The sequence below is a fragment of the Cavia porcellus genome, unplaced genomic scaffold (genome assembly GCF_034190915.1).
Source record: "Cavia porcellus strain 051 isolate PalLab524CR breed Dunkin Hartley unplaced genomic scaffold, mCavPor4.1 scaffold_14, whole genome shotgun sequence".
NCBI classification, from domain to species: Eukaryota; Metazoa; Chordata; class Mammalia; order Rodentia; family Caviidae; genus Cavia; species Cavia porcellus.
In genome coordinates, this window is record NW_026947497.1 from 68,557,470 (window position 1) to 68,580,765 (window position 23,296).

The window sequence follows — 23,296 nt, forward strand, 5'->3', positions numbered from 1 at the left end:
TCTTTCATGGTAATGATTCATTTCCTTTCATAATAGGAAACTCTGAGTGTCCTAAGCAAGAGTTTCTCAAACAGTGAATGTGTCTTTGTCCTCTTTAAAATAAAACAATGTTTCATCTATAAACTTTGCTTCCCATGGCTTTATGAAATCATTGAAATAGAAGTGTGGAAATAACAACACCATCTTGGAGAAATTTAAAACAACATGGATCCCGTCTGCACATTTTCAAAGCTCCTTCTCACCTATTATTTCCCTGTGGGTTACTAGGATTCTGTGACATTGCGCTTGTTTCTGTTATTTTGGGACAAAGTTTTGCTCAGTCGCCTAGGGTGGTCTTTATCTTTTGGGCTCACGCATTCATCCTGCTTCAGCTTTCTGGGTACAGTGGGTGGGGCACGCATCCACATGTGTGGCTTTGAAATAGGAATTATTTCCTTTTTGTCTTGAGGAAGCAGTGACTCAGACAGGGCTGGTGATTTTCCTAAGCACACACAGCGACTTTGTTGGGGAGTTAGGAGACCTTACATCTGTGGTGGGTTTTTCTGCTGGTCAATTTTCTGTTCATTTCAGCATCACCCTCTTCTCCAGCTCTCCTGAGAATTCCACAGTTCTATTCTCTTTGCGGTGAAGCAGTACTTAACACCGAGGGTGGCAAGCATCGGCTTTATTGAGATAAACATCAAGATCCTGGGTTAAGCCAAAGAGAAATATTGATTCATGACACTCTCAGGAAGGTCATCTCACTCTTTCAGAAATTAGGACCTCTTCACCCCTCAGCAGCTGAGCCAGGTACCACCTTTCTGTCCCTCTGTCCCTATTCCTGTCAGATCTAGGTGTACAACCTGCCACTTATTACATGTACACTTCCAGCAGAAGGGAAAACAGAGGCTTAAACGTGCTCGCCATTTGCCTAAGACCCTACAGCCACTGAATAATAAAGCCCAGATTCAAATTTAAGTTTTTCAGACAGCAAAATATGACTCAAATGCAATCCAGCATTTGCCTTCCAGATACCGCCTGTCTGAGGGACTCTGCCCTCCTCAGTCCTGGGGTTACCTGGGTCATAAAGCCTGTGAACCTTGAATCAGGTCTGATGGAGACCCTGGCTCTGCATGGGTCTGCAGTGGGGTGATGGTGGGAAAACTCCAGAATCTCTCTAAATCTCCTGGTTTCTCAAATAGACTTAACAATGCCTTGGCCTGGGTGAGTGGCTTGCAGGTCACAGAGGTGCCTGGTGCTTAGTAGGTGTCTAAAAGCAGCGGTGGTTTCTTGTTTGCAGTCACTGCCTTTCGGGGCATGCAGAAGGGACACTGTGAGGGCCACGGGCCGTACGTAGTGTGCTTTCTTGCTACAGCTGTGCTCACACGGGACCCCTCCACCCATTAGTCAGAGTTCTCATGAGTCACATATGGGTCAGCATGCAAGCATTGGAGCTATTTTGGTGACTTCTTGTTGTGTCATAAGGAGGGACCAACACTGGCTTTATGCCAGGCATTCCTGGGCAAATCTTACCTCCCTTGGTTTCACACTCGTATATAAAATGTTAAAACAGTAGGCTCTCGTTGACATGTGAGAGAGCTTTCTCAGATCAATTCTGCATCATCACGACCACCCTCTCCCTTCTTCTGCGTAACAGCCCTATGGAAAGACTTTTGGCAGGCAAGAAAATCATGCATATACTTTCCCCTATATGCAGCCAAGCATAATTGAAGATTTAAATGATTTCTATCCTTTATTGATTCCATTAATAAAGGGCTACAAGGGTTTTGGAATCCATTAAAAGAAATTCATTGTGGAGTAAACTTTTCTTAACGTGAGCTGTTTGAGCTCTTTGGAAGCCGCAGTTCACAAGCAAACAGTTCTGTCTCTTGCTTCCTGATGTGGTGGGCACAGGGGCACCGGCCTCCGGGGTCTCCACTGCAGTATATGTACCAAGGGGCTGACTCTTGTTACAGCTTTCTGTTGAGCTTGCTTCCTCTTCCTCTTGCATGGTGGCCCATTTGGCCTTGACCTGATCCTCACAAAGATATCAGGTTGCTAAACTGAGAAGTAAACAGCTGTTACATTGGTAACTTTAAGGAGGAATAGTTGCCCTTCAGTGATTCTGGCATCTGGGAGATGTCAGGAAACACTGGCTCTGATTTTCCTGCCACCTAGATGGGTAAAACCACCGTGGAAGGGAAAGAAAACAACCCTGATGCAACCCACCGTCCTGGAGTCCTGCAGGAAATATTTGAGACAACATTACCAGACATGATCATTCTCACTAGAGACACAGCTAACCTGATGTTCCAAGAGAGACACTTAGGTCATCAGACATTGTTAGCAGGATTTGCTCGTCTCTGATATTTCTGTGGAAATCTTTCCCTCCTATGTGGCGGCCATTTGGACCTGCTTTGCGATGCAGCATGTGGGGATTCTGGGTCCCATGATCACCTTACCACCATTCTGGGTTGTATCAGCTGTGGTGTCTGTTTTAAGAGAAGACATCTTTGTGCTCTAGCATTACTTTGCATTTACAGGCTGAGTGGTGAACTAGGGAGAAAAGCTTACCTCTCACCTGGCTATCAGTGAAACTCTGGTTATTGCTCTTCTCTTGATTTCCAAGTCCTTGAAGCTATATTCTTCTGGATACGCTTAGAAAGACTTAGTTTTGCCAAGTTGGGGGGCTACGAAGGGGAGTTTTCTAAGTACCTACCTGTATTCCGCCCACTAGTAGATTCTGTCTCCCCCCCGCCCCCCCCCGAGATATGTTGAATAATAATTGTGTTTATTGCTGGGACCAGAAGTTATGATTAAAATAGGCTAAGCAGTACCAACCAGAATTTCTTTCTTTCTTTTTTTTTTTTTTTGTCTTTTTCCTTTTTTATTGGTACCAGGGATTGAACCCACGACTACCTGCTTGCAAGGCAGGCGCTTATGCCGCTGAGCTAAATCCCTAGCTCCCAACCAGAATTTCTTGCCCATGGTCTGTAGAGACCCATTCACTACAACAAATCTGTATAACCAAAGAAAGCAAGTTGCAGTGTGTCTTGCTGAATTTAACAACTAATTTGTTAACAACCGACAATCTCATTCTGACCTGACCTCTTATTGGCAGCAGTAACTTGGTTCATCTGATAACACATGAGAAGGGAAATTCTTAGTGGACAGCATCATTTAAAATCTGAGAATCAAATCAGAGGGAAGCAAAATACGAGAGGTACTTGCTTGGGTACTTGCTTAGGAACCGTTGACTTTGATTAACTTGAAAGGAGCATTTGTTATTCTGTGGTGCTAGTGAAATGTTACGGGGAAGAAAAATAAAAAGTTGAGAATTTCGTTGATGTTCTCAGATCAGTAGAGATAAATGTTCAGGAAGCTTCCACGCGTAGCCCTATCAGTGTAATGCTAGGTACTACCACAAACTGGTTGGAGCAATCTTGACTGCTACTGCATACTCATTTTGTATGTCACCTTGATTCAGAAATGACATATGTTATCTTTGCTGATGTTTTGTAGCTGATGCCTGGTAAGGTGTCCCACATCCTGATGTTTAGGTGTTATGTACAATTGCTAGAAAACATCTTTCCTGTCTGGTGGAAGGAACAAGTGTATGGCAAGTGCTTAACATGAGGAGATGGAAAAAGGAGTCCTTACAGGATCACACGGCTGCTCAGGGGCACAAGGTAAGGCATCAAAGATGAGCCCATGGTGTCAGAGAGTTTCTGGAGCCAGCACCATGGCCTGCTGCTTTGAGGCCCCCTGGGAGGGGAGAGAGTCCTCTGTCAGCATCTCTAGGAGCAGGAAGTTTGAGTGCTGAGGTCCAGATGATGGTGAGACTTTAAGGCAATGACGACCAGGGTAGAAGAAATTGAAGTCACCGGAAGATCAAAGTGGTGGCCAGCAGCTGTGGGTGACTTGGTGGCCCCCTGGAAGGCCTGCGTTAGGGGAACATGCTAGACAGCACAGCCAATTTTGGAGTTAGAATAACCTAGGTCACACTCCAGCCTGACTATTTATGGTGACATTTTGAGCAAACAGACTCTCTGAGCTTCAGTTTTGTCATTTATAGAAAAGGAAACTAATGCCCCCCCCCCCAGGGTGATAGTCAGGATAATGTGTTAGCAAGATAAAATGCTAGCACCTTGTAAATGAGACTTGTGAGTTCTCCTCATCTGGGCTATTGAAATAACAACCTCTGATCACAGGATCCTTGATCCTTTTCACACCATTTGTCAGCCAACTCATGTAGAGAAAATCCCCAAATTTTATACTCATCTAAAGCCCTTATTTATCTGGCTGTTAATAACATCTCCTGGGTTCCTGTCCCATCACCCTGCTCCTGGTCCACTCTACTCCAGGCCTTAGTACTGGATTGGATGAAGGTCAGGAACCCTTGCCCAGGAATTTAACTGTTCCCTCTACCTGGAGCCCTCTGCCCTCACAGAGCTGCCAGACCTTTCCCCCACCTCCCTCCTGTCTTTGCTCAGATTCCTTCTCAGCAAGGCTTTCTCTGAGTATGCAATTTAAATCTTCCTTCTCCTCCTTATCCCATGCTGTCCACCTCCATTCTGCCTACTTCAAAATTTCCAGCAGTTATTCCCTTCCAAAGCACCACATACATATGTATTTTGGTTGATTCCTTTTATCCTCATTAAAAGGCAAGAGCTGGGAAGGCGGGTTTTAGGGATTTCTTCCTGGTTTTTCAACTCCTTTTCTCTAGTCTGGTTCATAGTAGACAATGAGCATTTTGCTGGATGAATGAGCCCATTATGAGTATTGGTGTGTGTTTTCCTCCAGGTTTTGGGGTCACTGCAAAGGGGAGGAGATCAAGTCCTTGCTATTCATTTCTCTTTCTCCAAAAGCTCTTACACTATGGGGCTTAGATCTGTTTAGATATTAAAACAAAACATCCTCCCAAAGAACCAACTAAGCGAGCCATTAACCTTGAAATCACTGAATCTCAACCAGCCTTGAAAGCTAACACTCAGCAGGACACAGAGCAGAAGAGATGGTTAAACAACACCATAAGGAAGTCATCAGTCAGAGGCAGAGCACGAGATATTCCAGAGGACAATGACATAGTTACCTCTGCCAAAGAGAAAGGAAATCATGGAGTGGGGAGTTGTTATAGATGAAGAGAGTCGAAAGGGCTTTATCTTCCAAAGTGTGCCAGGCTTGTTAAGCTCTTCATTTGAGCAATTGGGAGTAAATGGTAGACTTGAAAGGGCTGGCAAAAATGTGCGAGCAGATTGGATTTTAGGCATTGGTTGCTTTGTGGTCATAGATAATGGTCATGTGTAGATTGATATATTCTCTGGAAGAATCTGGAGAATTGACCTTGGTAAAAAATTGAAAATTCTCTCAAGGAGAGTGCATCGCTAGATTCTTGGGAGTAAAAAAATTCGGTGCAATGGGTATCTTACAGCATTGGGGCTTAATTATCTCATGGAATTCTGTGGAAAAGAACTAGTGGAGGGAAACTCATGTGAAATCTGACATTTGATTTGAAGTGTTCCAGGAAAAAAATCAATGTAGTGAGGAGGGGGAGAAGGAGGAGGAGGAAGAGGTTGAGCATTTCCTCTTTCTGAGGCCCAGGCAGGCCTATTCTTTCTTTCTACTTTGTCTTTACAGTATGGTGGTGTGGTATAGTGGGGATGGGTGGGTGGAGGAAAGAGGTGTGGTCACATTGCTTGGGACAGGTGATGTGTTTTTAAAATTATTTATAGCTCCTTTTGCTCCTTCCTCCTCTGCTTAGTTTGGAGGCAGAGTACAGATTGGTACTGAGTGTGGTAAGACTGGGGGAGATGTCTGCAGGGGCTGATGCTTCTACTGTACTGTACTGTACTGCACTGGGGGATGGGAATTGTATGGAAGGAAAGCTACTGAGATATAAAGGCTCTATTTTTGGCCAGGCACCTGTCAGATAGAAATGCAAATATTTCTGCAAACATGGGTTTATTTGTCTGTGGGGCACAAGGTTGGAGACAATAGCAGATAGCTGGAAATTTTTGGCTTATATGTACTGGGTGGCTGGCTGTGGCCAGGAGCCACTGTCCATAGGTGGTAAGGACTCAGTCCACCCCAGCAAGTTCTGTTCTTTGGGTTCTTAGACAACCTCTGTGGGAATGTACTTAGGTGTGTCAGAGGACTTCCTCACCTTCTCCATCAGTGCCTGCCCAGTTGGGAAAAGATCCAGTCTCTGGTAAGAGACCCTTTTTAAAATTTTTTTTGCAGCCCAAGACTGGAACAGCTAGGTTAGGTGGGAATGAAAAAGCCCCTTTATCTTAGAGCTTTGATATGGAGAGGAACCTCCACTGCCCTTCCATTAGGTGAATCCTCAGACTGGTAAAGGCAGCAGCTTCTCAGACTAAATTTCTCACGGCTTCTTAGACTCATCCCTCACTTGCAAATCATCTCCTATTGTTTATCATGTTTCTGGTCTTTTGATGCCCTTTTGAGTAAAATAGTAACATCAGATTATTTTTATTTTATTAGCATATGTTTGCATTCACTAGTATAAGTACACAGCTAGTATAAGTACACAGCACAGCTTGATCATTTTTGATATTTTCTTCTCTCTGTCTTTCCTTCTTCCTCCTCTTCCTGGTTTTTCCCCATTTTAGGGGACTGATCCATATATATAGCATATTTTGATCATTTATTCATTTTTTATTGGGTATGTTTGTAGTACCTAATGTTTACATTCCCTGTGTGGAACTGGTACTTGTATTTAACATGCGTTAGGTGATTTTTTTTTCCATCCCTTTCCTTTCCTCCCTCTTCCTTCCATTTCTTGGTTTCCTTATCATTTAAGAAATATCTTTCTCCCTACTGCCTACTTGTCTTTTATTTTGCTCTTTATTTATACTTTGGGTTTCTCTTATAAGAGAAACCTTGCACTATTTAAGGTTATGTACCTGATATATTTCATCTAACATGGTTCAGAATGCACCCATTTTCCTACAACTGTCTCCAATTTATCTTTCCTTATGCAGAGTAGTGCTCCATTGTGTATAAATAGCATATTTTTCTTATCCATTCATTTGTTGATTGACATAAAGCCTGCTTCTAAGACTGAGCTATGATTAATTGTGCTGCTGTAAATTAAAATTGGTGTGCATGAATCATTGTAATGTAGTATCTTAAACTTTCACAGAACTTTTTCAGTTCCCTTTCCTCCTTCCTCCCCAGCCCTTCACTGTCTCCAACAAGTCTCTTGGTTCCTACCATCTCTCCTTGATTTTATTCTTTTATGTGTTTATGTTTTAGGTTTATCATCTAAGAGAAATCATGCAATATTTGACTTTCCGTGTCTGTCTTATTTTACTTAACATGGTCTCAACTTTCATCCATTTTCCTTCAAACAACATGTCTTAACCCATGATGGCACCCACCAGATAGAACTTAGTGGCTAGATATCAGAGCCCAAAAGACTAGGTGAGTTTCTTTGAGGACTCTGAGAAGCATGAGTCTCACCATTTAGTCCTAGACTCTATTGTCACTACAGGAATTAAGAGAGCTTTTCCACAATCCAGGAATTTAGCACTTGACACTTACTCAGCCCTACCTAGGACTCCTTAGATCAGAGTAAGTGAGACAGAATCCAGAAACATACAATTGAACAATAATTTTAATAGTTCTGATGTGCTAAGTCTGAGAATCATTGTTCTTTACAATGTTGTCTTCTCTCTAAGCTACCGGATGGAAGGGTCAGTACTAACAAAGCAAGCACACTACTTTATTCCAGCTCTCCCATCCTCACCCAATTCTATTCCTCATTTTGCCCCTCCTTTCTTCCCTTCCTCTAGAAACTGATGGGGAGAACCTGCTTTCTGAAATCACATAGGGCACTTCAGTGAATATGTATGGAGTACAGGCTGCAGGTGGGATAGAGAAGGACAAACCACAAGGTACAGTAAGTTGAGAACAAATGCAGATGAATTGCCATGTAGAAGCTCAGTGTACAGATATGGGGTGAGATGACGACAAACCAATCACAGGCACTACTGAGGCATGAGAAAAATCAGAAGTATAGGTTTTGGAAGGCAAGTAAAGAGGATGTGTATCAAGATGAAAGAAGTGACTGACTAGGTAAAAGACTGCTGAAAGATGAAGGCTGAGTACTAACCCTGGTCAGCACCATGGAGGTTTTTGATGAATTTGACAAGCACAGGTTCATGGAGACTGGTGGAAAGGGGCCTGATTCGAGGGGGTTTAAATGAAAATCGGAAGATAAGAATTGGAAACAGTAACTATGGTCAGTCTTTCAAAGAGTTTGATTGCAAAGATTTTGATTTTAGAGAAATAGGACTGGAGCTCGAAGGTGAAATCAGGTCAAAAGATTTATAGGGAGGGTCAGAGAAATGTTATTTAGAACTTAAACATTGGCTTAATATGTAAACTTTTGTAAAGTCAGTTATATTTTATTCATGCCTTCAGTACAGCAGAAATGATTGCTTATTGTAACTTTTTCTTTCAAGCTCTTTTAAACTCTCTCCACTCTTAAACATTGTCATTGGTTGAGAAGAAAATAGTTTGTGCACCTCTCTTGTTCCTTACAAAGCTGTGTATAAATACATCTGAAAAACTGAATTGCAATTTTTGTGTTTCCTTTATTATTTGGCTAAAGTATTTTAAAGTAAATTTCATGTCTTATAATTTTTTTTACACAACCATAGTACTATTATTACACCTAATGAAATTAACTATGAATAATTTTATTGTACAGCACCCAACGTATATTCAGATCTCATTTGTCTTCAAAGATGTTTTGTTCAAATTAAGAAGCAAGCAAGGTCTGTATCTCTTGTTATGCCTCTGTCATTTAAACTGTTTGGTTTTGTTGCCCCTTGACTTGTTCATGAAACCAGTCAACTGTTCTTTAGAAAATCCTACTTTCTGAATCTGTGTGGTAACTTCCCTATTTGTGTTCCTTAATTTGGACTTCTTTTTTAAAATGTTTTCCAAAACCTGGAATTGTGTATAAAGACTTGATTACGTTCATCACGTTGTCTCACATCGGGAGGTGCAGACTGTGTGGGTGTCTCATTGTTAGTTAGTGAGCTAAGGCTGATGAGGGTCCCGTGGAGGTGCCTGAATCATGAGAGGAGTTTAGAGTTTAGGTTTTTGATAGATAAGACCTTTGAAAAGGTGATACTTGTGCTGCAGAAGGAAAAGGGGGAGATGTTGTGAAACAATTTCCTTAAGGTGAGAAGGGTATGTAGAATTAGTGGATAAGTGTTAGTCATCACAATGTTGGACACAGCCAGTTCACTTATGAAAACAGAGACCCATGGCCATCAATACAGATCATGTGGTTTGAAATAGGGGGCTTGAGGAAGTTCTCCATTGGTACCTTCTTCTATCTCCATGGAAAAATAGCAGGTTTATCATGAGGGAGGGGGAATCAGTGGATGGAGGTCAAACAGAACTCTAGGAGAGTGGCAGGTGAATACATACACCAGAAAAGCAGCATGTTATTGTTGGCAGCACTGAAGACCTGTGGGCAGTTAGTAATCAATACTGTGACATGAAATCAGTACTGTGCATGAGTATTTTGCAGTTAACTTCAGTTGAATGGCTGTAGGTATGGAGGAAGACAGAGGTTGCATGTACCCAGGATTGAGTTTTAGCTGGCCATCTGTGAAGAAAGAGAGTAAGGGATGGACCATGGAATTTAGGGTGGGTAAGAAGGGAAGTGAGATCATGACGGAAGAGGAGGGCTGCAAGAAAGTGGCAGGATGAGCCGCAGAAGAATCTTAAAGTCGGGGTACAGTTGGAATAAGCTACAAAGATAGGAGTGATGATTGGAGAATTGATGTCTACTATTGAAATTCTGTGAAAGGCACATTTTTTAGCAATAAGAAGATCAGAGCTATGATTCTGCGAAAGAGCAACTGAAATCACAATCATGGGGGTAGAGGAGATCAAAGAATTCCAGGGGTTAGAATATCCTGTAGGTGGATATGCATATTACTAGTATTACTAAGACTCGTGACAGACATAGTAATGGGGAAAAGAAAATGAGCAAGGAGCTAAAATATTCATAAAATGAAGGGGTGTGTTTTGGCTGGAGGAAAGATGACCACAGCAAGCAAGGTGGGGTAACAGTAGGTAGTGCAGGCTACACAGGGTTGCTGCAGGAATGAAAGGCGTTGGATGCACATTGGCTTCTGCCCACTGCATCTTATGCAGCATGCGCTAAACACGAGTGTTAGCTGTTCTCCATTTGGGTTAATGTGACTCTGGGGAGCGGAGCTTAAACTGTGGGCTTATTTTTACAGGGAAGTTGATTTTCTTTCATTTGAAGGTCTTTCTGAGGGGCAATGCTTCTTGCGGAGCCCTGTGTGATCTGGGTAGGTGGTAATTTCCCTGTCATCAGTGTGTGTAACAGACTAGCTGAACATCTGCATGATGGTACTCTAAAGGGCATTAAAGTACATCTAAGGGGGCAGATGGTGGTAGTCAGAGTAGTGGGGAGGAGGAAAGACTGTGACAGAGTTAGTTTCATTCTTCCACTCAAACACCACTGAACGTTTGTGAGCGGTGGTCTAGAAACTGGCTGTAGATGCTGGAGACCTGAGATGTCTTAAAGGAAGGAGGTCTCGTTATGTTTGGGACAGGTCCTTCTTCAGGTAGGTGCCACATAGTTTGATGAGAGCTGGAACAAACACAGTCATGTGGATCCCCGTGGGACAGAGGAAGGCTTAGAAGCCAAGGTACAATCGAGCGTGTGTTGGAGACTGAGTGGGTGTGGCCCCTGTGAATAGGGCAGGAAAGAGTGTCCACGCAGAAGGAGCTTTACAAGCATTCCAGAAAGAGCATGAAAGAGCCTGGATTATTTCAAGTGCCACTGAGTTGCTTTGGGCAAATGACTTACCCTCTGTATCTCAGTTTCCCTATTTGTAAGGTGGGGATAGTAGTGGTATCGACAGAGTAGGAGAAAGTGAAGAGCAAATGAAGTGATGTGGATAATACTTGCCACTGGTGCAATCCCATGGGTGTATTAGCTTACTGTACTTTGTAAATAGTCCTGTGAGATAGGATCTGTGATTATTTCCACTTTACAGGTAAATTTGCTGAGACTCGAGGATTCAGTAACCTGATATCATGAAACTGGTGACAGGAAGATTAGTCTGAGTCAAAGATTTACACACTTTTGTATTTGTATTTGTAGTACATGACAAATACACTCACCATGGGAAGTTGGTACACTTAGTGTGCATCTTAGTGCTTCTACTTCTCCTTCCTCTACTCTTTCTTCACCCCACTTTATCCTCCTCCATTTACAAAGCATCTGTCTCCCTATTTCCTGTTACCTATCTTTTATTTTGCTCTTTAAATTGTTTACACTTTTAAGTTTCTCATATAAGAGAAACCATGTGATATTTAAGCTTGTGTCTGATTTATTAATCAATAATGTTATTAATATATTGGTAATCATGTTACACGTAACATGATTTTCTCAGGTGCATCCATTTTTCTACAAATGACTCAAATGTATCTCTCCTTATGGAAGAGTATTATTCCATGGTGTATAAATACCACTTTATCCACTTATCCATTGGTGGATAAGAATTGTGCAGTTATAAACATGGATATGCATGTATCACTGTAGCATGATACAGTGTCTTAACTCTGCTGGGACAATACCTAGAAGGGGAATAGCTGGGTCAAGTGAAATTCCTACTTTTAGTTTTTTGAAGACTTTCCATTTGATTTCTATGATGGTTATACAAGTTTATACCCCCACCAACAATGTGGAAATTTTCCTTTTCTCCTGTAGCCTCATAAGCACTTATTATTAGATTTATTGATGATAGCTATTCTTTCTGGATTTGATAGAAGCTTAGAGTTATTTTAATTTGCATTTCTCTGATGACCAGAGATGTTGAACATTTCTGCATGTATTTGTGGCCATTTGTACTTCTGAGATGTGTCTGTTCATTTCAGCTGCTCATTTTTTGATTGGGTTTTTTATTTTGGGAGTCTAATTTATTGAGTTTTCTTATGTGTTATACATATTGGTCCTCTGTCTGAGGAATAGCTGGCAGAAAATTTTTTCCCATTCTGTAGGTTGTCTCTTCACTCTGTCTCCTTTGTGCTTGCTGAAGCTTTTTAAATTTGATATAATCTTGTTTGTTGATTCTTGATTTTATTTCTTGTGCAATTGGAGTTCTGCTCAGAAAGTCCTTGCCTATGCCTTATCTTCAAGAGTTGTACATTTTTCATCTTCTAGTAGATTCCGTGTTTCTATTTTAGTGTTTAGATCTCTGATACATGTTGATTATATTTTAGTACATAGTGTGAGATACCTAGACTCAGTCTTCTGCACTTGTATAGCCAGCTTTCACAGCATCATTTGCAGAAGAGGATATCTTTCCTCCACCTTATTTTTGGTCCCCTTTTCAAAGACTGGATGATTGAATATGCCTGAGATTTCTATTTATGCAACTTCTATTTCTGTTTATTGGTCCACATTTGTGTTTTTGTGCCAGTACTATACTGTTTGTTTCACTGTAGCTTTGTAATATAACTTGAAATCCAGGATTGTAATACCTCTTCTTGTCACTAGGATTGTTTTTGCTGTTCTGGGTCTCTTCTAATTCCACATGAATTTTAAGATTTTTTTTTCTAGTTCTATCATGAACAATGTTGGTATTTTGATTGGGATTGCATTGAATCTATGTATCAGTTTTGGTATATGGTCATTTTGAAACTACTGGCTTTACCTGTGTAGGTACACAGGATATCTTTCCATTTTCTGATGTCCTCTTCAATCATTTTTTAGACTACTATAGATTTTATTATAGAGATACTTCACTTCCTTTGTTAATTCCTATGAACAGTAATTTTTCTTAATTCCTTTCTTGATGGGTTCATTCTTGGTATAGAGGTGCTCTGTTGATTTTTGTGTGTTGAATTTATATCATGCCAAAACTTGTATGCTTCATCCTTAAGCTATAATTGGTGCAAGCATATAGCTAGTGCTAAATAAATAGTAGTTATCATTATCATGATTGCTAGTTTGTCAATTAGAGTTGAAGGTTCTGTCCTTACTTCTGGAGCTGGCTTACAGTTGCCAATGCCCCTGTTTCCAGCAGCAGTAACTATTTTTGGAAGGCCCTCACTGCCTACTATAGCTCTCATAGACAGTTGCACCATGTGTATTTTTGAAATATTTGGCTAATATTTGGAAATTAGGAGTGGCTGTGATTTTCATCTTCTAAGAAGGCATGTCTTTCTGAGCAGGTGCAGTTGATGTGAGAAAGAGCTCAGACTGAAATACTCTTCTGAGGTCTGAGGGCAGGACTCAGATGAAGCCCATACATGAGGAGATGGAAGTGAACCATCTTCCACAAGCAAGAGGTGTTGTGTGGCGGTCATATCACCAGCCTCAGTGTTCTCTGTAGGGAGCTAAATAAAAGAACCTCTTCCATCAGTGGTGACGGAAAGAGGCAGAGCTCTGAAAAGAGCTGCTTCACAAAGCAAAAACTTGCACCCGTAATGCGCTCAGCACTCATCCTGTATCTGGAGACATCCATGGTGACATTAGCAAAGAAGGTCACAAGATACCTGCTTTCAGAACTTACAGTAGCTTTGTTATGTCCTCTTTTGTCTTAATCTCTTTAAAATAAAAAAAATTTAAAAAGTACTTATAATAATGTTGGAGGGAGACAGTGATCAATTAATAATACAAATGCCTGCATAAACCCTGATGTCATGGAGGTAATATACCATAGCATGCAAACTCCCTGAGTCATATCTTGATTCTCCCAGGAACTTGTGCCCAGTGCTATTCTTTTCTGAATTGTTAACAAGAGCATTGACGTTTTTGACATGGTGACTCTTGCTTTAGCCCTATGAGTTATGCCCAGATCCCACCTGCCTGTCTTCTGGTAATGAAATCTGGGGTTCTCCCAACCTGCACCTCATCTTTAAAGGAGAAATTTTCCTGATTCTTATGGTTGTAATCATATTGCTCCTTCATAATGTCAAATCTCCTAGGACAGGCTTCAAGGCCAGTATGATTTTGTGCATCAAATTGATACACAAAGTTGAAGTGTGTTTTGTATATTGTCTCTAATAGCTTGCTCTACTTATTCAGTTAACATAATAAGAATAATGATGTCAAAGTGAAACTAAAAACTAACCTTCCATTTTATCAGTTTTCAGGTCTTAACTGTTTATATGTTTTCTCTAGTTACTTGGACACTGACTTTTATTTGCAATAATGTACACCCAGATAACTTTCTATTCTGCTTTCTTCATTATAATATATTAAATATTTTCTTCCATATAACTTCCTCAATTTACCAATTGTTTGTACTCTTTCAGGTGGATGTACCATAGTTTAGCTGTTGCTGGAAGTTTAGTTGTTCACAGGTTTTCACCATAAGTTTAAATTAAAAAAATTTTTTTTTCTTTTTTAACACATGTATTGCTTTATAGAAGTCACATTTTTATCTCGGTCTCTATCAGTCTGCACCACAATTATGTAAGATAGGGAGTCATTTCATGCATGAAGAAACTGAAACGTATAATCTCTTCTTTTGAATTATTTTTGCAATCTGATTTCTCGATGTATAGTAAATTGGTCAATAGACACAAGCTCCTAGTTTCATTGCTCACTGATAGAACTGTGGGGGAGGACCGGCAGTGGCTGAAAAGATAAGAAGTATGAAATATAAATGACCTTTATTTTGAGAATGCGGGGAGAGACACCCCCGGGGTGCGACAGCTCCACCCCGGGGTCAGCGATCTCTCCGTGGAACACGTGGAGTGGGGCACATAAGTAGCCTCGGCTTGGGGTTGAACCTAAGGGGGCCATTAGGGATGCACAGGTAGCCCATTAGTCTTAGTTTGGCACCAGAGGTAGATTGCTAAGGGTGGGGGAGATAGGAGCTCCTTGGCTTTACTGGCTACAGTATCCGGCCTGGGCCAAAACCCTTTCATATCCCATCTTATGATTATTATGAAAAGGGGCAAAGATTTCTCTCTTTAACTACTTCCTGCTGGCTGAGGGTGCTGTACTGGGGTCTAGGGGAGTTGACGGGATGACGGTTGATGTCTAGGTAGAAGCTGGTGCCAGGTGTTTTAGCCAGGACAACTTCACTGGTGAATGCACGTATGTTAGACTGGAAAAACAAAGAGACAAGATGTTATGAGGAGACATGGCACTGTCATATTTAAGGACCCAGGTGAGGTAGAAGGAAAGGTGCCTTTGATTTAGACATGTCATTCTATCAGGACCATGTTGAGGTAGAAACATTTCCACAGTAAGGCAGAATTCTGAAAATTAAACATGGGGTTAGGAGGAGTGAAGTTATGAGAGGTGCTTACTCCTCATCTGAAAGTATAAAAGTTGAAGGGTAGGTCAGTAAGGCTTGTCTCTGGTATGCATGACGTTGGAGTCTGTAGGCAATACTGTTAAAGAGTCCTGCTGTAAAAATGATCATTAATAGAACGTAAGAAATTAGGAATCAAAGTGGATAACAAAACATGGCAACCTGTGAGTCATGGCCGTGAGGATGAGTAGGAAAAGGATGGTCAGATCTAGGGCCTGAGTGATGCGAAACCAGGATGGCAGTCTAGCAACTTAGTCCTTGGAATGATTTGTTGTAACAGAACTTTGGCAAGTATATCAGCAGTTTTCCTGGGTGTGGGAAAGGCTTTTTATGTATCCTGAAAAAGTATAAACAAAGAGAGAAGACAAAATGTATCTGTCAGCCTGTATAAAAGGGAATAAAAGCATTTTAAGATTTAGGACTGGGACCTGCACAAAATAGACCCTGTTTGTAAATGGCATAGGTTGACCCCATCATAGAAATTGAGGACTTAATATAGCAGCCTGAAAATCCAGGAAGAACTCTGTATATATGGGCTTTATGTCCGTAAATACAGAGAACATTTTACCTGAGAGTTTGATGTGACTTGGATTCTGAGATGGACACCCATAAAGGGGGCTATGTTGGCCCTGAACCCCCTGAGTCTTCGGCAGCAATTTCATCTGTGGGCGACAAATCTGGCAGTGTTGGCATTTCCTGTGAGGGCTAGAGGTTAGGATGGCTTATCTACTCTCTGGTGGCTAGGACAGCCCAGCAGCCCTGGAGTAAGGTCTCAAAGGACGCCAGGATGAGGCACTCTCTTGCCTGATGTCTTTCCGTGGTGGGGGGGGGGCAGGTAGCTCCATCTTGTGTCAGTTTGTCTATCTCAGAACTGCAAGTGTTATAAGTGTTAAAATATGAAAAACCATATCAAGATCTCTGTGGAGCTTAGAGGTCAAGTTTTGCCTTTTTGTTTGAGACTTAGATTACAGTAGTATGCAGGAGTTTAATATTTGCATTTTAGATTAGAGAGTAGGCTCTATCTGGATGGCATACTGCTTTTAGGGTGTTGGGTGGAATTAACAAAAAAGGCTTTAGTCTGCCCATAAAAGGCTTTAGTTTGCCTTTTGCATTTTGGAGTAAAATCTTAATGGAAACATTTGCAGTAAAGGTTTACCAATCTTATGAATAAATCTAACAAAACTGATCTAATACTGTCAAATTCTGAATACATTTACTTCTTTTTAAACCTGTTATTTGCAGTACTATAGACCAAGACATAAAATTCACATCCTTTCAAGCCTTCCATAACTTACATCCTCTTGAGCCCTCCATAACTTTCTATATACCCTCAAGTCTTAACCAAGACAAATATACCCTCAAGTTATTATAACTTACTATATACTCTCAAGTTACCAGTCAATTATCTTTCTTTTTGTTTGTCAGACAACATTAAAACTTTTAACAAAACCCTTACCTTGGAACAGAGCTAGTGGTTTCCAGCAAAAAGGAATTTATAACCTTAGTTGTTAAACAGGAGATTGGTGACAACACAGTACAGTAGAGGCAATAAGTTTAGAACATTACTGGTGGTCCACAGCAAAAGGAATTGATAAATATCTCTTAATTTTAGTTGTTAAAACAGGAAATTAGTAAAGGCTTTAATTGATAAACACGGCTGGTAAAATTACAAGATGGCCATTAACCTTGATTAAATAGTTTGAGAATTGTAATAATAATAAAAATAGTATCTCTGAGAGGAGCCGAATTGTAAAAAAAAATAGCATGTCTGAGCGGAGCTGCCGAGGCATTGTCTATCTGTGCCTGTGTTTAAAGGGGCGCTTGTGTTTGGGAGGAACCTGTCTGGGAAATGCTCAGTGTCTAAGGCAGTTTGGAACTCTGAGACAGACAGAGCGCACCTGTAGAGAGAGCATACTCCTGTTTGGGGGCAGGGCCGAGATTATCTGGCATGCATCGCGTAGGTGGAACACACAGAGTAGGCGGGGTGAGCGCTTGGACACAGTGCGCAGGGGTGGGCTGAGATCGAACATGGAAACGCGTGCACGGGGAAGGGAGGGGCTGGGACAGTGCCCGGAAACATGCAGTGCAGCTGTGACGGCGCATGGGGGCAGGGCTTGGAGGCTTGCATCGGTGGCAGTGGCAGGGGCTCACTGCTGGTGATGGAGCTGGCAGCATGTGACGCGAAGGGCGGCGACGGCGGGGGCAGTGGCAGCAGGGGCAGTGGCGGTGGTGGTGGTGGGTCTGGGAGACGCAACACAGCTTGAAGCTGGCTGCCGCTCCTGGAGGCGTGCAGCTGGCAGCCACCGAATCGCCACTTGGAGGGGCCACTTGCCGGGCGCGTGGCCCAGGGTGTGGCGTTAAAGCCGAATTGCATGTGTGGACCTGGCCGCATGAGGGCCGAAACACTGTGCGCAGAGTTGGGGGCTGTGGCGCGCGAGAGCCCAAAGCTGCTTAAAAAGCAGCTTAAAACAATCCCGCGTGTATCTCTCAACACTGTCTGGGCTCGTCCTCTACCCTGGCGGGGAATGGGCTGGCACAAATGGGCCGGCGCGGCGGGGAATGGGTTGGACGTGGAGCTGAGCTGCTATGTGGAGCTGGAACTGCTCTCGGGGCACACGGATTAGGGCACAGCATTAGCGCTGACCCCGTGTGGACCTGGAGCACCGCATGAGAGCCGAGATACTGCACAGAGTTGGGGCGTGGCGTGAAAGCCAAAAAGCTGTTTAAAATCTAAAGCAGTTTTATGTGTATCTCTTAACGTTGTTTGGTCTCATTTTTTTTTTTTTTATCTATGCGGGGAATGGGTTGACACGAACGGGAAACAAAGGGATGCTGGCAGCGTGGTGGCGGGGAGGGGAAGCAGGGAGTAAAGGAGACACTGAGAAAGCTTGTCGGCAGTGTGATAAGCCATAGATATGTATGGTTTCTGGGGGGGGGGGACAGGAAGTGGTCCCCGAGATAAAAACTAGTGTGGGGTCTAGCCCACGGGATTATAATCAGATGAAGCAACGGACCGTGGTCTGTCAGGATTAGAGTCGTCACTTTGCACCCCAGACTGATGGGTTGGTTATATGGCTCCAAACTCCTAATAATTGGCTGTCACCAATATTATGAGTGGACTTTATGTGTAACCGCTCTGCCGTGAGAACTGTGAGCGTCTCTCAGTGTGGGTGGTCCAGAGTGGACACAGGCTTGCCCAGAAAAACCCTATTTTGGGCTGTCCAAAGGACATGAAAGCGTCATGAACCCATGCAAAGAGGGAAGAAAATCGCCTGAGCCTGGCTCAGTGGCTGTCTCCGGGGAGTTGCTCACCTGTGGTAAATTGGTGGGTGTTGTTTGCGAACCAGCAGCGACAAACTTATAGCTCCCGAGTGTAGTAGTGAGGAATTAATGCAGGATGCAGTCCGGTCCTGGTCCTGAACGGCATGGGACTCAAACTGGGAAACAGCCCCAGGAGTCTCTCATCTGCCGTTCCCGGTCAGGGAACCGTATGATAGAACTGTGGGGGAGGACTGGCGGTGGCTGAAAAGATAAGAAGTATAAAATATAAATAACCTTTATTTTGAGAATGCAGGGAGAGACACCCACGACCCCCCGGGACACACCATCTCCACCCTGGGGTCGGCGATCTCTCCGTGGAACACGTGGAGTGGGGCACCTAAGTAGCCTCGGCCTGGGGTGGAACCTAAGGGGGCCATTAGGGATGCACAGGTAGTCCACTGGTCTTAGTTTGGCACCAGAGGTAGATTCCTAAGGGTGGGGGAGATAGGAGCTCCTTGGCTTTACTGGCTACAGTATCTGGCCTGGGCCAAAACCCTTTCAACTCACAGACTTTCTAGAAAGGTTAAACTAATTTACAGTTCTCCTTTCCGTGTTTACAGATTTCCTTGTCATCTGTCCAGCAATGAGTATGATCATTTTGAAAACTGCTGAGCAATATAAATTTTATGAAGTAGTCTCGTAGTGTTAAGGGTTCTTCCTTTGAGGTTCTCTCAGAATTTGCCATAATGTCATATGCTTGCTAATTGTGCTTTTATTTTGTGATTTGTCCTTTGTGTTAATGGCATCTTTATTTTGAGACATTTTTATTGTATTGAACTTGCTTTATGCTTTGATTCTTGCCAGTATTCTTCATTGTGTAGTATATTTTTCATTGTGTGAGAATTGGAATTTCCTCGCATTTAAAGCTATTAAACTTTTCCTTTGCTATTTTTTATATTGTACCAAAAGTAAAAGCACTTACACATATATTTTTTAAGCAACAAATGCACATTTTAGAAATTTTGTAACATACATAAAATTACAAAACAAGGAAATATTCTACTGTCTTGCATGTACTTTTTTCTAATACTTTATCTTTCTCACACATTCATGAATATCTTTAAAATTACATTTGAATTTAGGTAGTATTTCCAGTTTGAGGACCTAGTTTTTTGTTAAAAATATGCTGGTGGAACTTTCAGATATCATGAAGTATTGTTTGGAAATAATTAAGGTTTTGAAAATCTGTCTGGAGTTTATTTTGAAGCTACTTTCTGCTTATTTCTAAGTAGAGATGAGTCAATCCTCTTTCTTCCCAGGTGAGCTGGTGGTGCCCACTTAGTTCCCTAGGACACTCCTCTCTGTGGTGGCCGTGTTCCTGGGCACTCTATGCTGGTCACCGAGCCACATCATTGCACCTATAATAAGCTCTTCAGTATTTTCTGAGCCCACAGGGCTTTCAGGACAGAGGCCTAGCGAAGCCTCATCAGGGTTATTAATGTTTAACTGCACTGTGCTAGAAATCACTCTTATCTCTCTGTCTGTTTCTCTATTTTTTTCCCATTTGCAGATGTTTTTTAATCATCCTGAGAAAAATGAGCCTTGGCCTCCAGACACATTAAAGCAACGTTTCCACCCATGGAGAATAGTGCTAGTCCCTGAGGACCTGGGCGGCCTGCAGCCCCAGGGGGATTAGCCAGAAGCAGGTAAGAGCCCTAGCAAAGGGATCCGTTCCCCAATAAAAATGGCATGGCCCAGACTGCTCTGGCCATGTCTGAGGGTCAGAGTACCGGACTGCAGCTCTGCTGGTTTTCCCTCCTTTGTTCTCTTTCAGTGATCTGGGGCAGGATGGGGGAAGGGTAATTAGGTGGCTTACCCATGTCTGTAAGCTATAAATAGGATTTAAGTTATTCTATCATTCACTCGGCCTTTTGTGAGCACCCACTATGTCCCAAGTATGGCATTTGATGCTGAATATGCTTTGAGGACTAGCTCAAGGCAGAATTTCTTACTTTGACAGAGATTTTCTTCCTGATGCATCAGTGTGGGCTTGGTGTCTGTGGGTGATAATGAGTCGTTATTGTGTTCTGGAAGCGGTGTGGTAATTGTAAGGATTCACTGGTACAGTCACATCGGTTCAATAATTCTTTTTTGGTAATCCATTTTGCTGGATCCTATAGTTCACAAACAATGAGAGGAGAAGTTTTCCTGTCTAGCACCAGAGTTGGCATGAAAAGCAAGCATTAAAAGCAAGCAGCAGGGTGCAGGGATAGTGATGAAGTGGAGGTGAGCTTCACTCAAGGTCAAGGGCAGAGAATGCAGCAGTGCAGGTGACACAGGCTTAAGAAATCATTTGGGTGTGATAAAGAAATCCCAAGCATTTGTGGAGACCAGGTTACTCTTCCTTCCTGCTCTGCGGGCTGCTGAGAGGGAGCTTCCTCCTTTCTCAGTCTTGTTAAAACAGCTTGAGAGGTGAGAGAGGGACTTTCAATGCCCAGTGCCACAGCTGGAAACTTCACCTGGCTGGTGGATGCTGAGCCTAGCACCAGGGTTGTGTTGGGGACCCTGTGCGGGAGTGCTGATGTCAGAGTTCAGATGAGCACTTCAGGCCATGACTGGCGCAGACCTCCAAGGCTGAGGCCAGCTGAGCATTGCAGGACTGTGCTTGAGTCTGGAAGTGTGTGGGAATCTTTGTTCTTGAGAATCCAGGAAAATCCACCACCAGGCCTGGCTCCTAAGACAAGGGTTTAGGCCCCTCCCTGGAGTCCCCTTTCACTCATATGTGGAAAGGTCAAGTTTAAAGTCTACCATTTCCAAACCACTTGTGCAACTTTTGAAAATTAATTACTTTTCCCAAATCTCAACTTTTTTCAACTACAGATAGAGCTCATCAAATCTGCCCTGCTTATGTCAACGGGTCTTATAAAACATACCTAAAGTGAAGGGCTCCCCAGAGGGTGATCAGTGCCCACCTTGGTGGTTGGTGCATTGCTTATGATAAAGGTGATTTTTCTTTCATGGTCTGACAGATTGAGTTGCTTCTTGGCACCTGATTTCTGAGTCCTGATGACCAACGCCAAATCTTCATGCTTCTAATCACAGATTCTTGTCCATGAATCTCTAGAGTCAGAAATAGCTGGGTTAGTGTCTTGTTTCTAACACTAATAAGTTACTGACCTTGAGGAAACCCTGTAACCCTGATGAGGCTTTTTCTCTGTCTTCTAAAGTATTCCTATCAATCCAGTGATGATTCAATGAGATATTGCAGATGAAGTGCCTATCACGTAGTCGTGTCTCCTCAATGTTGCTCCTCTTTCATTCTTTTTGAGTTGTCATGTGATCACATGATTAGTTGTTTTCCTCATTCTGGGGAAATTTCCACCCTTGGTTTCCTAATGATGTCACAAGGACCCTAGTTCCCGTTTCATGATCTCCTGTCAGAGTTTGTCTGTCTCTGAGTATATTTTGATACAAAATTCTAATCACCCAAGTTAGGAACTCATCATCCTTAGAGACACTGGTTTGTAAGCCCTGGGAGAGGAGAAAATATGGCTTTGGCTGATACTGTCCTTGGATTCCAAGAGTGATCTTGATGTCAGTGAACTGAAGACCTTTGGATGGGCAGCCTGAAGTTCAGGCAACTGAGTCATGGTCTGTGCTCCACTCCTGCACCTTCACTGGCCACGTCACCTCTGCGTGGCTCTTTTGCTGAGGGGCTGCTCTTCCATCTCTGTTTAGAGTACAATACCCTGGCTCCGTTCCTACCCATTGCCAGTCCCATCAACACAGCCTCTTGTTTCTCAATATTCCACAGAGACTTAGGGCAGAGATACTCATTTGCCCATGGTTACCAAAATGGGGATGAGAACTCAGGTTTCATGAATGCTCAATCCAGTACTCCTCATACTTTCTTCCACCAATCTTTAGGAGCAAACTTCATGAGAAAGGCCTTCGGACTTCTACGGGGTAAAGACCCAACATGTATTGCTTTGCTTTATTAAAAAAAAAAAATCCAGTGGTGTAGAAAAGAATTTAATGTTTTTCAAAAGATACAGACCTTGTTTGAGTTCAAAGTGCTTCTTCCACCCTTCATTTTGGTTACACAATAAATTCCCAGAGAACAAAGTAGGTCTTTACCCAGATATAAAGGGGCCTAGTCAAGCTTTATTTGCTTAACGAAGTCCATTTCCCAGAACTTTCATGGTTCCATATAGTTGAAAGGCTTTGGATTACAGAATCAAGAGCACAGAGTGTACAGAGTTTTGAACTTTAGTGTAGCCCTTGACTTAGCTCTGTAATCTCTGCTACATCCTTTAGCCTCTCAGAGCTTCTGGTTCCTGAAATACTAAAATGGAGGCCCTAACACCTTCCATAGTGATAGGGCTTATCTGCACATCTCAAGAGATGCCCTCGATATTAGTCTGTGATGTGTGTGGTGCTTCCTGGAGCTATGCATCATCATGACCCTGGTTATGCCAGGAAATTAAATAAAATAACAACATCTGGTGTACTTAATAAAGTTTTTTCATTCCTTTAATTGGCCATATCTCTTCTCTCATTAGGATTTCCTAGCTGTCATGAGATGAGCTGGTTTCCTGTCTTAAGAGTGCTTTTCTTACAGTGCATGACTTGAAACAGAATGCTGTGCTGTGAATCCGAGCTTGGTTTTATTGTCATGTAGGGGTTGGACATCACAGCTCTTA

General features: G+C 42.5%; 1 protein-coding gene across 7 annotated transcripts in view; it reads left to right on the forward strand.

Annotated features, from left to right (window-relative positions):
* Window positions 1-23,296, forward strand: part of St6gal1 (ST6 beta-galactoside alpha-2,6-sialyltransferase 1) — a 115,128-nt gene that overhangs the window by 65,142 nt on the left and 26,690 nt on the right. For 6 of the 7 annotated variants that reach the window (XM_063261216.1, XM_063261215.1, XM_063261214.1 and 3 more), the window contains one exon: window positions 20,164-20,299. The gene's annotated coding sequence lies outside the window, so the exon portion shown is untranslated. Of the gene's footprint in view, window positions 1-3,501; window positions 3,669-20,163; window positions 20,300-23,296 lie in introns of those variants that run through there. The other variant, XM_013160369.3, reaches the window with a different exon arrangement.